This window comes from Anomaloglossus baeobatrachus, chromosome 2 (genome assembly GCF_048569485.1).
Source record: "Anomaloglossus baeobatrachus isolate aAnoBae1 chromosome 2, aAnoBae1.hap1, whole genome shotgun sequence".
NCBI lineage: Eukaryota > Metazoa > Chordata > Amphibia > Anura > Aromobatidae > Anomaloglossus > Anomaloglossus baeobatrachus.
This window is the reverse complement of record NC_134354.1, coordinates 534,792,475-534,807,990: the sequence shown is the minus strand read 5'-3', so window position 1 is coordinate 534,807,990 and position 15,516 is coordinate 534,792,475.

The following is a 15,516-nucleotide window of genomic DNA, read 5'->3' as shown; positions in this document are numbered from 1 at the left end:
CGTCCCCTGGCTGACCCAGGGGAAGAAAAGTCTTCTGAGAGCCATGACTTGTTCATCTTGGTTCTTTTCGGAAACACAGCGAGGGGACTCCAACCACAGTCTCTCTCGTTGTCACTAATTAGGCCACACACACCCCACTTGACTGGCATCAATTGACCCAATTTTCAAGATGAAAAAGATGCTTTGCATGAAGCACTCTCAAAAATACGCATGCCTTTCGCCTCCCCTGGCTGACCCAGGGGAAGAAAAGTCCTCTGAGAGCCATGTCCACATTGTCAGTGGACAGACACGTGTGCTTATCTGCCAGTAGACCCCCAGCAGCACTGAAGACAGGTTCCGAGAGAACGCTGGCTGCAGGACACGACAAGATCCCCAAGGCGTACGTGGCGAGCTCAGGCAATTTATCAAGATTGGAAGCCTAAAATGAGCAGGGCTCAAGTTGCACAATAATGGAATCGATGTTTCCTTGCATATACTCATATATCTGTGTGTCCTCCTCTTTTTCCTTGTCCAGCTGTTTTGTTTTCGCATGAGTATATGTCCTTGTCACTTTCCCATGTGTTTGTGTTGTGTTGTGAGTTGTTTGTCACCTTTTGGACACCTTTGAGGGTGTTTTCTAGGTGTTTTTATGTGTTTGTGAATGCCTGCCATTGTTTCCTATGCAGTTCGAGTTCGGTTCGTCGAACGTTCGACGAACCGAACTCGAACGGGAGCTCCGTTTGGCGAACCAACCTCGAGCCGAACCGGGACCGGTTCGCTCATCTCTAGTTATTGGCAGCCCATAGCTGCCAATAAGTCCTAGATTAATCATGTCAGGCGTGTCCCCGAGATACCTTCCATGATTAATCTGTAAATTACAGTAAATAAACACACACACCCGAAAAATCCTTTATTAGAAATAAAAAACACAAACACATTCCCTGGTTCACCACTTTAATCAGCCCCAAAAAGCCCTCCATGTCCGGCGGAATCCAGGATGGTCCAGCGTCGTTTCCAGCTCTGCTGCATGAAGGTGACCGGAGCAGCAGAAGAAACTGCCGCTCCTGTCACCTCCACGCAGCAAATGAAGAGAGCCGCGTGATCGGCTGAGCTGTCACTGAGGTTACCTGGATCCAGCGGTGGATGCAGCGGTGGCCGCGGGTAACCTCAGTGACAGCTCAGCTGATCGCCCTACTCACCGCCGCTCCAGTCAGCTCCACGCAGCAACTGAGGTTAGTATCGCGATCAGCTGAGCTGTCACTGAGGTTACTCGCGGCCACCGCTGCATCCACCGCTAGATCCAGGTAACCTCAGTGACAGCTCAGCCGATCACGCGGCTCTCTTCATTTGCTGCGCGGAGGTGACAGGAGCGGCGGTTTCTTCTGCTGCTCCGGTCACCTTCATGCAGCAGAGCTGGAAGCGACGCTGGACCATCCTGGATTCCGCCGGACATGGAGGGCTTTTTGGGGCTGATTAAAGTGGTGAACCAGGGAATGTGTTTGTGTTTTTTATTTCTAATAAAGGATTTTTCAGTTGTGTGTGTTTATTTACTGTAATTTACAGATTAATCATGGAAGGTATCTCGGGGAGACGCCTGACATTATTAATCTAGGACTTATTGGCAGCTATGGGCTGCCAATAACTCCTTATTACCCCGATTTGCCAACGCACCAGGACAAATCGGGAAGAGCCGGGTACTGTCCCAGAACAGTCGCATCTAATGTATGCGGCCATTCTGGGCGGCTGATGCTGACTGATATTGTTAGGCTGGGGGCTCCCCATAACGTGGAGCTCCCCATCCTGAGAATACCAGCCTTCAGCCGTATGGCTTTATCTGGCTGGTATTAAATTTGGGGGGAACCGCACGCCGTTTTTTTTAATTATTTATTTATTTATTTCTATACTCCATAGTGACACGCCCACCGGCTGCTGTGATTGGGTGCAGTGAGACACTTGTCACTCAGCGTGGGGGCGTGTCTCACTGCAACCAATCATAGGCGCCGGTGGGCGGAGAAAGCAGGAAATACGAGATTGTTTAATGAGCGGACGGATGTTTCAAATTAGAAAAAGCCGCCGGAGCAGTGTGAACGCCGTGCAGCGCCGGCGATCGGGGATCAGGGAGTATGAGAGAGGGGGGGACACTTCAGTCACTCGGGGGATTAGAGGTCACCGGTGAATCCTTCACAGGTGACCGCTAATCAGTAAACGGCACACAGACAGAGCCGCGGCATGACAATGAAGTCGGGTGAAGTTCACCCGAGTTCATTCTCATCCCGCTACTCTGTCTTCCGACATGTAGTAACGACATTTTGCATCACACACAGACATTTCTCGGAAGATCAAATAAAACGCACGTGTGCCTTTAAACATAAAAAAACATATGTGCACGTTTGGTCGTATCTCCGGTATGTACGGAAACGGACCAAACATGCACGTTTTAAATGGATGTGTGTTGCAGGCCTAAAGCAGCTTTTTGAAAGGGAAGTCGCTAACAAAGTCGCTGTAAAGTCCCCTTTACACACTGAGACTTTGCTGCACAGCGGGAAACAAAGGACCAAAGAATGGTTCTGAACGATTTGTAGCGATCAGCAACTTGACAGCAGGGGCCAGGTCGCTGATGTGTTTCACACACTGCAATGTCGCTGGGGAGGTCGCTATAACGTCACAAAACCGGTGACATTACAGCGGTGTCGTTTGCGATGTTGCAGTGTGTAAAGCCACCTTACCAGTTTGTTATACCCTGCTATCTATCAGCATGCTAATTTTATCTTGCTGCTTCTGAATCCTTATCTATGCTAATCATGTTTCATGCATAATAGAATCATGTTATCCACCAACATTCTGAATTCACTTAATCTGATTACAGACTTTTGAAACCACTCATCAGACACTTATCTGCATATTATGGGGAGATAAGGTATGCACACCAGTGACTATGTAAGGGGAATACATGGAATAGCAGAAACTGCTGTGTGAATACTTGCACCCAGTTCAGACATAGAATAGAGTTCCAAACGTTATTTCTTATTTGTTAGTTGTTTTTCGTTTGGGAACCCTCCCCACACACACCTATTGCCAATCCACATCGTATATATAGCCTGGGTCTCAGCTTCCCATACACGGTAAGTTTTTTAACTGCATGAGAGGACACACACAAGCTAGGGACCCCAACGTAGAGAAATACTTTGGCGTAGTGTTGGGGCTCTATTGCATTGATCAATTAAGTAGCTAAATTTCTCTTTATTCATATATTCATGGCAGTAATGCAGATTCCATTTTTCACATTTCATTCTTACATATAGCTATTGAATTTTTCATGTCAGTATTCACACAGCAGTTTCTGCTATTACATGTATTCCCCTTACATAGTCACTGGTGTGCATACCTTATCTCCCCATAGTGATGTTTTTTAGGCTTTTGCACCCAGTTCAGACATAGAATGGAGTTCCAAACGTTTTTTCTTATTTACTTATCTGCATATTGTCTAGACCCTTCAGGCTGTCCATACAGGTGAGCCTAGACCTGATCAACAGCTTAGGTAAGATTTTAATCAATATGAGTCAATTTTACTGGTGTTAAACACCCGACTTCACCCATCATAGCATTTGCAATTAGCCCCGTGGCAAATTCAATTACGGTCTGTGTGTGTATTTAGCTCAGTGGTATTGTTGTTGCTTTTCATGTGTATCCCCAGGAGGTCAATTGCACGTGGTTTCTTATTTACCACTTGCAGCTCTACACCCGACTTCAATTAGTTTAGGCTTGAGCGCTGCTGTTTTGTACATGTTTTAATGATTTCTTCCACATTTCCTGCAGTTTCAGCCACTCAATAAACAGATATAATACCGGGGCGAGATGTGACATCTGCATATGCTAAAATCCTTCTAAGGGCTGCTTCTCACTTGCGAGTTTCTCGCAGTAGAGCAATGCGAGAAAAACTAGCATTGAAATCGGACACATGTTAGTCAATGATCCAGCTCTCATCTGCGATTTTTTTTCTCAGTCCAAATCGGACTGAGAAAAAAATCGCAGCATGCTGCTTTTTTGCGAGTTTCTCGCACCATTTCTCTCAATGATTTCCTATGGAAGGGGATTAAAAGTAGCATCACACACGCGCACCAGCGTTCACATTTGCGAGTGTGGCAGTAACTTCGCTCATTAGATGAATGTGACAGCACATTCCCATAGGTTAATTAAATGACACATGTGTAATAGCTTTTATCTAATTAAGATGTTGCATGAAACTAGCATCGCAATCGCAACACACACGCGAGCAAAAAGCATCGCACTTGCGTTGCACTCGCACCTAACGTGAACTAAAATCAGCCGAGTATTTTTCAGCCCAGTCGGACCGATTTTACTCGCATAGATGTGTTTCCAGCCTAACCGGCAATACTGCAGCCATTGTACTGGAGTCCTAGCCAGTTTTTCTACAGGCAACAGGAAAGTCTGAATCTCTATCCCTGCCTTTTGAAAAATATCTAGAATTATATTATTGATACTTACCTGTGATTTAGTGATCACATTTTGCTGCAGAGACTGAGATTATAATATTCAATCTTCCATCTCTGGCCTGGAAAAAACACTGGTCTTGTTCAGTCTTAAAGGGACGTATCAGCTGGGAAGAAGACTGCGCTGCTCAAGTGATTGTCCACAATTGGTGCATGTGTAGGATCGAGCTGTGTCAAAAGGGAGAAGACGAAGATGTCATAAAGAGAGAAGCCCAGGACATACCAATATCTCCTACAATTCACTATTTTCAGTACATTGAAAACATGTTAATTTTTGTGTAATCTGGAATAAATATTTATTTATGTAACAAACCGTCTCCCCCTCCCCCCAGCCCACACAAAGCAGTATTTACACCAGCATCTCTACTCTTGTGCATATGATACAATCTATAAATATTAACATCCTGGTAGAACCGTTATCCCTAATTTTGGCAACTTTTCGCCTGAAAGCATGAATACACTATGCATATATCTGCAGCATACAGGTGTAAAGTCGGTGCTAATTCATTCCTTCATACAATATAATGTTATTAGTTCAGAGCTCTTCTATCTGATGCAGAGAGCTGAATCCTCCATGTAAAGAATGACATGACAACTACTGACAACTACCTGCAGCCACCAGCAAAGCGAGCACGGGAGATAACGGCATAAGGCCGTACAATCTATGCACTGTCGACTACCTGCAGCCACCAGCAAAGCGAGCACGGGAGATAACGGCATAAGGCCGTACAATCTATGCACTGACGACTACCTTCAGCCACCAGCAGAGGGAGCACGGGAGATAACGGCATAATACCTTCCATGTACTGTGTGATGCTGCGCACCTGCCGTCGCCAGGCTGCTTCCTCCCTCCGCAGTCAGGCGGTCACCTCCTGCTCACGGCTATCGTCGGTCCTTCAATACTCTGGGAGCGCCTCCGGGGACAGGAGCACAGGAGCGGGATCATCTCCCGCGGCTCCTCCGGTTACTTCAGCAGGACCGTTGGGGTCCGTTGCCGCGCAGAGGATGTCGGACAGAGTGATGACATCATTGCCTCGCGTCACCCAGACTAAGAGACGTGATTGAAGAGGAGATGGAGACTGCATGGACAGGGAGCCTGGATTAGGTCAGTATAAGCTTTTTATATGTTCCTTATATTATTTGGCCGCTGAATGGGGGCTATGGTGGATATTATACTGGGGATGTGGGGTAATCATATTATATGGGGGTCTGTCAGGGATGTTATAGAGAACTGTGGGGACATGATATTATACTGGGGGCTTTGGGGACATCATATTATATGGAATCTGTGGGGGATATACTGAGGACTGTGGAGACATCATATTATATAGGGGTCTGTGCGGGATGTTATCCTGGTGGATCTGGGGATGTCATATTGGGGTCTGTGGGGGATATCTTATACTGGGGCTATGGGGACAATATATTGTATGGGGGTCTTTGAGAGATATACTGGGGCTGTGGGGACATCATATATGGGGGTCTGTGGAGGATATTATACTGAGGACTTTGGTAACATCATATTATATGCGGGTTTGTGGGAGGATGTTTTCCTTGTGGATCTGCGGACATCATATTGGGGTCTGTGGGAACATCATATTATATGGGGTCTATGGTGGATATTATACTTGGGCTGCGGACATTATGGATCTGTGGGGAATATTATACTTGGGGACATCATATTATCTGGGGGTCTATAGGGGATTTGATCCTGGGGATGTGGTGAAATCATATTATATGGGGGTCTTTGGGGGACATAATGGGGGCTAGGGTGACATATATCGGGGTATAAGGTGGATATTATACTGGGGTCTGTGGGAACATCATTGTAAAAGGGGTGTGTGGGGGAAATACTGGGGACATCATATATGGGGGTCTATAGTAAATATTATACTGGGGGCTGTGGGCACATCATATTATATGGGGGTCTGTGGGGGATATTATCCTGGGGGCTGTGGGGACATCATATTATATTGGGATCTGTGTGACACCGCAGGATGCACAGGACACATTCTCCCCCACTCACCATACCAACTTGATCATTAACCCTTTTTTTGACGGTTTCTTCAGCTGCGGGCCCCCCATTTGTATGTTAATGGACAGAAGCTTATTACCATTGATTGGGTATCTGTCCTGAAACAGTTATTTTGTTGCGACACTGCATTCCAGTATATGCCTTATACGTGATCTATGACTGTATACTACACAGTGGTCCATATTAGTGGGACTTTTATCTCTATCCCTATGACTAATTCCTTACCTTTACACCCGGTGATTGATACATGATAAGGACCTGTTGGTTATACCATCTTCTCAGGTTAACATTCATTGTACCTCAGATATTTACATTGGACATTTATCATTCCCTTTTACTTCAACATCTCTTGTTGTATCCATCTGGTTACACGCCGATATATTTCTACTATTATGCTTGGTGCTCCACTCTTTAGTCCGATTTGATAAAAACCAACAGGACGAAACGTCGTGTATGACAGACATGACATTGGACAGCACTATTTACTGAACAATTTTTTTGAACCAATAAAAAGAAATGAGAATAAAGCATTCCTTTTGTCTTCATTTTTTTGAGGTACATATAGTGTGCCGGACTTCATTCCTTTACAATTTTGTTTTTTTTCTCCTGAGCAACTAATCGGTGGTGCAGGGTCTCTCTATTTTTGTGGGGGATATTATTCTGGGGGCTGTGGGAAGATCATATTATATTGGGATCTGTGTGAGATATTATACTGGGTGCTGTAGGGACATCATATTATGTGGGGTTCTATGGTGGATATTGTACTAGGGCTGTGGGGGCATCATATTATATGGGGGTCTTTGGGGATATTATACTGGGGGCTGTGGGAACATCATATTATAGTGGGATCTGTGTGAGATATTATACTGGGTGCTGTAGGGACATCATATTATGTGGGGTTCTATGGTGGATATTGTACTAGGGCTGTGGGGGCATCATATTATATGGGGGTCTTTGGGGATATTATACTGGGGGCTGTGGGAACATCATATTATATTGGGATCTGTGTGAGATATTATACTGGGTGCTGTAGGGACATCATATTATATGGGGGTCTATGGTGGATATTATTCTGGGGCTAAGGGGATTATATTATATGGGTGTCTTTGGGGGATGTTATACTGAGCGCTGTGGGGACATCATCTTATATTGGGATCTGTATCAGGTATACTGGGTGCTGTAGGGACATCATATTATTTGGGGGTCTTAGGGGATATTATACTGGGCGCTGTAGGGACATCATATTATATGGGGATCTACGGTGGATATTATACTGGGGCTGTGGGGACATCATGTTATATGGGGGTCTTTGGGGGATAATATACTGGGGGCTGTGGGGACATCCTATTATAATGGGGGCTGTAGATACATAATATTATCTAGGGCAGGGTTCCCCAATTCCAGTCCTCGAGGGCCGCCAACAGTGCATGTTTTCAGGATTTCCTTAGCATTGCATGGGTGTTGGAATCATCAACTGTGCAGGTGATTAAATTATCACATGTGCAATACTAAGGAAATCCTGAAAACATGCACTGTTGGCGGCCCTTGAGGACTGGAATTGGGGACCCATGATCTAGGGTGTTTGGGGGATATTATACTAGGGGCTGAGGATACATCATATTATATGTGGTCTATGATGGATATTATACTGGGGGCAGTGGGGACATCATATTATATTGGGGTCTGGGGGATATATTATACTGGGTGCTGTAGGGATATCATATATGGGTTTTTTTTGGATGATATTATACTGGGAGCTGTGAGCACATCCCATTATGTGGGTGATATCACTTTCTGTCTGGTAGAAACAGACAGAAAATGGCCCCTATGCATGGCAGTGTAATAACTCATCATGATGCAAAATTCATCTTGCTTTGGAGCTGGTACTGGGCCCCCTTAATTCTTGATCCCCTGTGTGACCTCACAGTTTGCACCAATGATATGTCTGCCACAGGGTGATATTATACTGGGAACTGTGGTGACCATGCTGTATAGGGGGGAGAGGGTGTCATTATACAGTGGTCTATGGTGACCAAACTGTATAGGGGAATTTGGAACACATTATACTATATGGCAGGCTGTGGTGATCATCCTGTGTGGCCACCATTATTTTCAAGCACTGCCTTAACTCTCTTTTTTCATAGAGTTCACTAGAGCTTCACAGGATCCACTGGAATTTTCTCTTCCAATCATCCATGACGACATCACGGAGCTGGTGGTTGATAGAGACCTTGTGTACCGCCACCTACTGTTTGAAAATGCCCCACAGATGTTCAATAGGGTTTAGGTCTGGAGACATTTTTGGCCAGTCCAGCACCTTTACCCTCAATTTCTTTAGCATAGCAGTGGTCATCTTGAGGTGTTTTTGGGGTTGTTATCAAATTGGAATACGAAGGGAGGGATCATGCTCTGCTTTAGAATGTCACAATGCATGTTGGCAGTCATGGTTCCCTCCCACAGCTGGCAGCACTCATGCAGAACAAAGCATGACACTCCCACCACCATGCTTGACTGAAAGCAAAACACACTTGTCTTTGTACGCACCTAGTTGCCACCACACGTTTGATACAATCTGAACCAAATACTAGACCTCGCTGAAGCTGAGACGTGTACACCCGGCTTCATAGTGTGCATGACTGGAAGTGCGGTGACTTCTGATCATGCGCACTGAACCTAAATCCTGCGTCTGTAAATGTGTTTTAATATAAATAATATCTTTATTAATAGGGCCTGTTTTTGGTAGTATATATCTTATATAATAATAAATAAATACAGATACAAGAAAGGAATTTTTTTTAATAAAACAAATGAAAAATAAATAGTGATATAAATAATTACAATAAATTATAAAGAATAAAGAAATGGATATACAGATGTGTAATTTTTTTTATTAATGTATTGGATGTCTGCAGACAGGGAGGATGTTTTTTGAATTTAAACATAGATTTTCAAATGTATTGTGTCCTGTGTGTTGAAATTATCAAATTGTATGTGCAGTGTGGTATATATTTTTATAAAGACATATGTTTCAATGGTGATATTATAGTGTTTTTTTTTAATTACTAATCAGTATGTATTCTTCTTATTGTTTTGAGTCACATGTTTATGTATATAAGGCCGGAGTCACACTTGCGAGTCTCACATCGCATCACCTTGCACGGCAACACACGCTCCGGACACTAGCGTCTTAGCTGCACAGAAGTATGTGCAGCTGACCCGTTCCTGTCAGGAGAGTGCAGCCATGCCAGGTGATGCGATGCAAGACTCGCGTGTATCACTCGTTAGTATGACTCCGGCCTAACGCACATACCACTTGTTCAGAAATTGTCATGATTAAGGGCTCACGCCTGAAACTCATAGACCAGTCTGTATGCTGTTCCTTTGCTTTTATTAATTTTATGGCTTGAATAAAGGTATGTTTTAATGAACATTCAATCCTGAGAAGAAACTTTTGCGGATGCTGGAATTTCTGCACATTTGGATTCAATTAGTTTTGTAGCCAGGGACTGCACCCATATGAGCAATCTACATTAGCAGACTGGGGAGTATATACATATTTATGTATATAAGGCCAGAGTCACACTTGCGCGTGAAACGCGCAAGTCTCGCATCGTATCACTCCACAGGACCGCAAACTCTCCGGACACTAGCGTCTTATATGAGCAATCTATGTTAGCAGACTGGAGAGTAGCTGATCAGTTTTCCGTTTGTATTGATGTATATGCTACTATAGCCTGGGACAGTTAGACAGGAATTAAAAATATGCATCAAAACTGCTTGTGGTCCTGGGTGCATATTGGAGCTAACAGATTCACCTTAATGACATTGTAAGCACTAGCTGTATGAGTCCGGTCCTATTCATTAATTGACAATGATTGATATTATAATATACAGTACAGTATAATAAATAAAAAGAGAATTTTGTTTACTTACCGTAAATTCTTTTTCTTATAGTTCCGTATTGGGAGACCCAGACAATGGGTGTTTAGCTTCTGCCTCCGGAGGACACACAAAGTACTACACTTAAAAGTGTAGCTCCTCCCTCTGAGCTTATACACCCCCTGGAGAACCAGATCTAGCCAGTTTAGTGCAAAAGCTGAAGAAGAATAGCCACCCACAAGTAAAAACAGAGCAAGAACCGGAACAACCGGAGACTCTGTCCATGACAACAGCCGGTGATAACACACGGAACAAGAAATTGCCAACAGGCAACAGGGAGGGAGCTGGGTCTCCCAATACGGAACTATAAGAAAAAATTTACGGTAAGTAAACAAAATTCTCTTTTTCTTTATTGTTCCTATGGGAGACCCAGACAATGGGACATCTCAAAGCAGTCCATGGGTGGGAATAAACAGAAAAACTAAGAAGTAGGCGGAGCCTAACTTCACAAATGGGCGACAGCCGCCTGAACGATGCGTCTGCCCAAGCTCGCATCTGCCGAAGCATGAGCATGCACTTGGTAGTGCTTTGAAAAGGTATGCAGGCTAGTCCAAGTGGCAGCCTGACAGACTTGCTGAGCCGTAGCCTGGTGCCTGAAAGCCCAAGAGGCACCGACAGCTCTGGTCGAGTGTGCCTTGATCCCCGGCGGGGGAGGCACCTGAGAACACTGGTAGGCATCCGAAATGGTCGACCTAATCCAACGGGCTAAGGTCGGCTTAGAAGCAGAGAGGCCCTTACGCTGACCTGCGATTAGCACAAAAAGAGAGGTGCACCGCCTAAGAGCAGCGGTGCGAGACACATAGATCCGGAGAGCACGCACCAGATCCAGAGTATGCAACGCTTTTTCAAAGCGATGAACAGGAGCCGGACAAAAGGAAGGTAGGGTAATGTCCTGGTTAAGGTGGAAAGGAGAGACCACCTTAGGAAGAAAGTCCGGAGTCGGACATAGAACCACCTTGTCTTGATGAAAAACCAAAAAAGGTGACTCCGAAGAGAGCGCAGCCAAATCAGAGAGACTCTCCTGAGGGAAGTTATGGCCACTAGAAAGACCACTTTCTGTGAAAGACGAAACAAAGAAACCTCCCTAAGAGGCTCAAAGGGGGGTTTCTGCAAAACCGTGAGAACCAAATTGAGGTCCCAGGGATCCAAGGGCCGCCGGTAAGGCGGAATGATGTGAGATGCGCCCTGCATGAAGGTGCGGACCTGAGCCAGCCGGGCGATACGCCACTGGAACAGCACTGACAGAGCCGAGACTTGTCCCTTGAGAGAGTTGAGGGACAGTCCCAGCTGCAGACCGGACTGTAGAAAGGACAGAAGGGTCGGCAAGGAAAAAGGCCAAGGAAGATGGCTGGAAGAGCGACACCAGGACAGGAAAATTTTCCAAGTCCTGTGAGATCTTGGCGGAGGAAGACTTACGGGCCCGAGTCATAGTGGAGATGACTTCAGGAGGGATACCATAAGCCGTCAAGATCCAGGACTCAAGAACCACGCTGTCAATCTGAGAGACGCAGAATTCTGGTGGAAAAACGGACCTTGTGAGAGAAGGTCTGGATGGTCCGGAAGATGCCACGGCACCTCTATGGACAGATGGAGCAGGTCTGGGTACCAAGCTCGCCTGGGCCAGTCCGGAGCAATGAGGATGACTCGACGGCCCTCCAGTCTGATCTTGCGCAGAACTCTGGGCAAGAGAGCTAGAGGGGGAAACACGTAGGACAGACGAAACTGGGACCAGTCTTGAACCAGAGCGTCCGCGGCGAATGCCTGAGGATCGTGGGAGCGAGCCACGTAAACCGGAATCTTGTTGTTGTGACGGGATGCCATTAGGTCCACGTCCGGAGTGCCCCACTTGCGGCAGATTGACTGAAACACTGCCGGGAGCAGGGACCACTCGCCACTGTCCACGGTTTGGCGGCTGAGATAATCTGCCTCCCAGTTTTCCACGCCTGGAATGTGGACTGCGGATATGGTGGACTTGGAGTCCTCCGCCCATTGAAGGATGCGTTGTACCTCCAACATTGCCAGGCAGCTGCATGTCCCGCCTTGGTGATTGATGTAGGCAACCGCTGTCGCGTTGTCTGACTGGACTCGGATGTGCTTGCCCACCAATAGGTGGTGAAAAGCTAGGAGAGCCAGAAGCATGGCTCTGGTTTCCAGCACATTGATCGAGAGAGCTGACTCGGACGGAGTCCAAGTGCCCTGCGCTCGGTGGTGGAGACATACCGCTCCCCAGCCGGATAGACTGGCATCCGTGGTGAGTATCACCCAGGATGGGGCCAGGAAGGAGCGCCCCTGAGACAGAGAGAGGGGCCGAAGCCACCACTGAAGAGAGCTCCTGGTCTGTGGCGACAGAGCCACTAACCTGTGCAAGGAGGAAGGCCGCTTGTCCCAACAGCGGAGAATGTCCAGCTGCAGGGGGCGCAGATGGAACTGGGCAAAGGGAACAGCCTCCATGGACGCCACCATTTGACCCAGCACCTGCATCAGGCGCCTGATGGAATATCGGCGGGGCCTCAGCAGAGAACGCACCGCCAGTTGGAAGGACTGCTGTTTGATTAAGGGCAACTTCACAAGTGCCGGCAGAGTCTCGAACTGCATCCCTAGGTACGTGAGACTCTGGGTCAAAGTCAGAGTGGATTTGGGCAGATTGACAAGCCACCCAAATTGGGCTAGAGTGGCGAGAGTGAGCGAGACACTCCGCTGACAGTCTGCGCCGGATGAAGCCTTGACTAGAAGGTTGTCCAGGTAAGGTATCACTGCCAACCCCTGGAGGTGCAGAACCGCAACCACTGCTGCCATGACCTTGGTGAATACCCGAGGGGCCGTGGCTAACCCGAAGGGGAGAGCCACGAATTGGAAATGTTCCTCTCCGATTGCAAAACATAGCCAACGCTGGTGTGAAACTGCAGTTGGCACATGCAGATAGGCATCTCTGATGTCGATGGATGCCAGGAAATCCCCTTGGGTCATTGAGGCAATGACTGATCGCAGAGACTCCATGCGAAAATGCCGCACCAGAACATGCTTGTTGAGAAGCTTGAGATCCAGGATGGGCCGGAAGGAACCGTCCTTTTTGGGGACTAGGAAGAGATTTGAGTAGAAACCTCTGAACTGTTCCCGGGCGGGAACTGGTACAATTACTCCGTTGGCCTGCAAGGATGCCACGGCCTGAGAGAAGGCGGTGACCTTGGAGCAGGGGGGGAGTTGACAGAAAAAATCTGTTTGGCGGGCTGGAAGAGAATTCTATCCTGTAGCCGTGGGAGATGATATCCCGCACCCACTGATCGGAGACGTGTTGAAACCACGCGTCGCCAAAGTGGGAGAGCCTGCCACCGACTAAGGACGTTGCTGGCGCGGACAGATAGTCAAGAGGAGGCTGCCTTGGCGGCCTTTTGTGGACGCGCTTTTGGATGCCAGTTGGATTTCTGGTCCTTGGCTGAGTTAGTGGACGAGGCCGAGGGCTTAGAGGACGACCAGTTGGAGGAACGAAAGGAACGAAACCTCGACTGATTCCTGCCCTGGACAGGTTTCCTGGTTTTGGTTTGTGGCATGGAAGTACTCTTCCCGCCAGTAGCTTCCTTAATAATTTCATCCAGCTGTTCACCGAACAGCCGGGACCCAGCAAAAGGAAGCCCAGCAAGGTACTTCTTTGAAGAAGCATCTGCCTTCCACTCTCGAAGCCACAAGATCCTGCGGATAGCGAGGGAATTAGCCGAAGCCACCGCAGTGCGGTGAGAAGCCTCCAGCATGGCAGACATGGCATAGAATGAAAAAGCTGAAGCTTGGGAAGTTAAGGTAACCATTTCGGGCATAGATTCCCTGGCGAGGGAATGCATCTCCTCTAGGGAAGCAGAGATGGCTTTGAGAGCCCACACTGCTGCAAAAGTCGGGGAGAACGAGGTCCCTGCCGCCTCATATACAGATTTGGCCAGAAGGTCAACCTGGCGGTCAGTGGAATCCTTAAGAGAGGTGCCATCAGCCACCGATACAACGGTCCGGGCTGAGAGTCTAGACACCGGGGGGTCTACCTTTGGGGACTGAGCCCACTCCTTGACCACCTCAGGTGGAAAGGGTAAACGGTCATCAGAACCACGCTTTGGGAAGCGTTTGTCAGGACAGGCCCTAGGCTTGACTATGGGGAGATAAGGTATGCACACCAGTGACTATGTAAGGGGAGTACATGGAATAGCAGAAACTGCTGTGTGAATACTGACATGAAAAATTCAATAGCTGTATGTAAGGATGAAATGTGAAAAATGGAACCTGCATTACTGCCATGAATATATGAATAAAGAGAAATTTAGCTACTGAATTGATCAATGCAATAGAGCCCCAACACTACGCCAAAGTATTTCTCTACGTTGGGGTCCCTAGCTTGTGTGTGTACTCTCATGCAGTTAAAAAACTTACCGTGTGTGGGAAGCTGAGACCCAGGCTATAGATACGATGTGGATTGGAAATAGGTGTGTATGGGGAGGGTTCACAAACGAAAAACTACTAACAAATACAAAATAAAAAAGAGAAATACTTTGGCGTAGTGTTGGGGCTCTATTGCATTGATCAATTCAGTAGCTAAATTTCTCTTTATTCATATATTCATGGCAGTAATGCAAGTTCCATTTTTCACATTTCATCCTTACATACAGCTATTGAATTTTTCATGTCAGTATTCACACAGCAGTTTCTGCTATTCCATGTACTCCCCTTACATAGTCACTGGTGTGCATACCTTATCTCCCCATAGTGATGTTTTTTTAGGTTTTTGCACCCAGTTCAGACATAGAATGGAGTTCCAAACGTTATTTTGTATTTGTTAGTAGTTTTTCGTTTGTGAACCCCCGGCTCTCCACTTTTTATATGATGCATGCCAATTTCAGATCGTGCTGGCTCCCCTCTCTCTCTGTTTGGTCGTAGTTATGCTACAAATTCTGGTGGCCGGTCACCACCATGCCATGCACGCCTGATTTTGGTTTGCTATGTATTCCTCCTGTTGGTAGCTGTTCAGATTCAGTTACCTCACCCCTTTCCACAGGCAATGCTAATTAAGCACCATCTTGG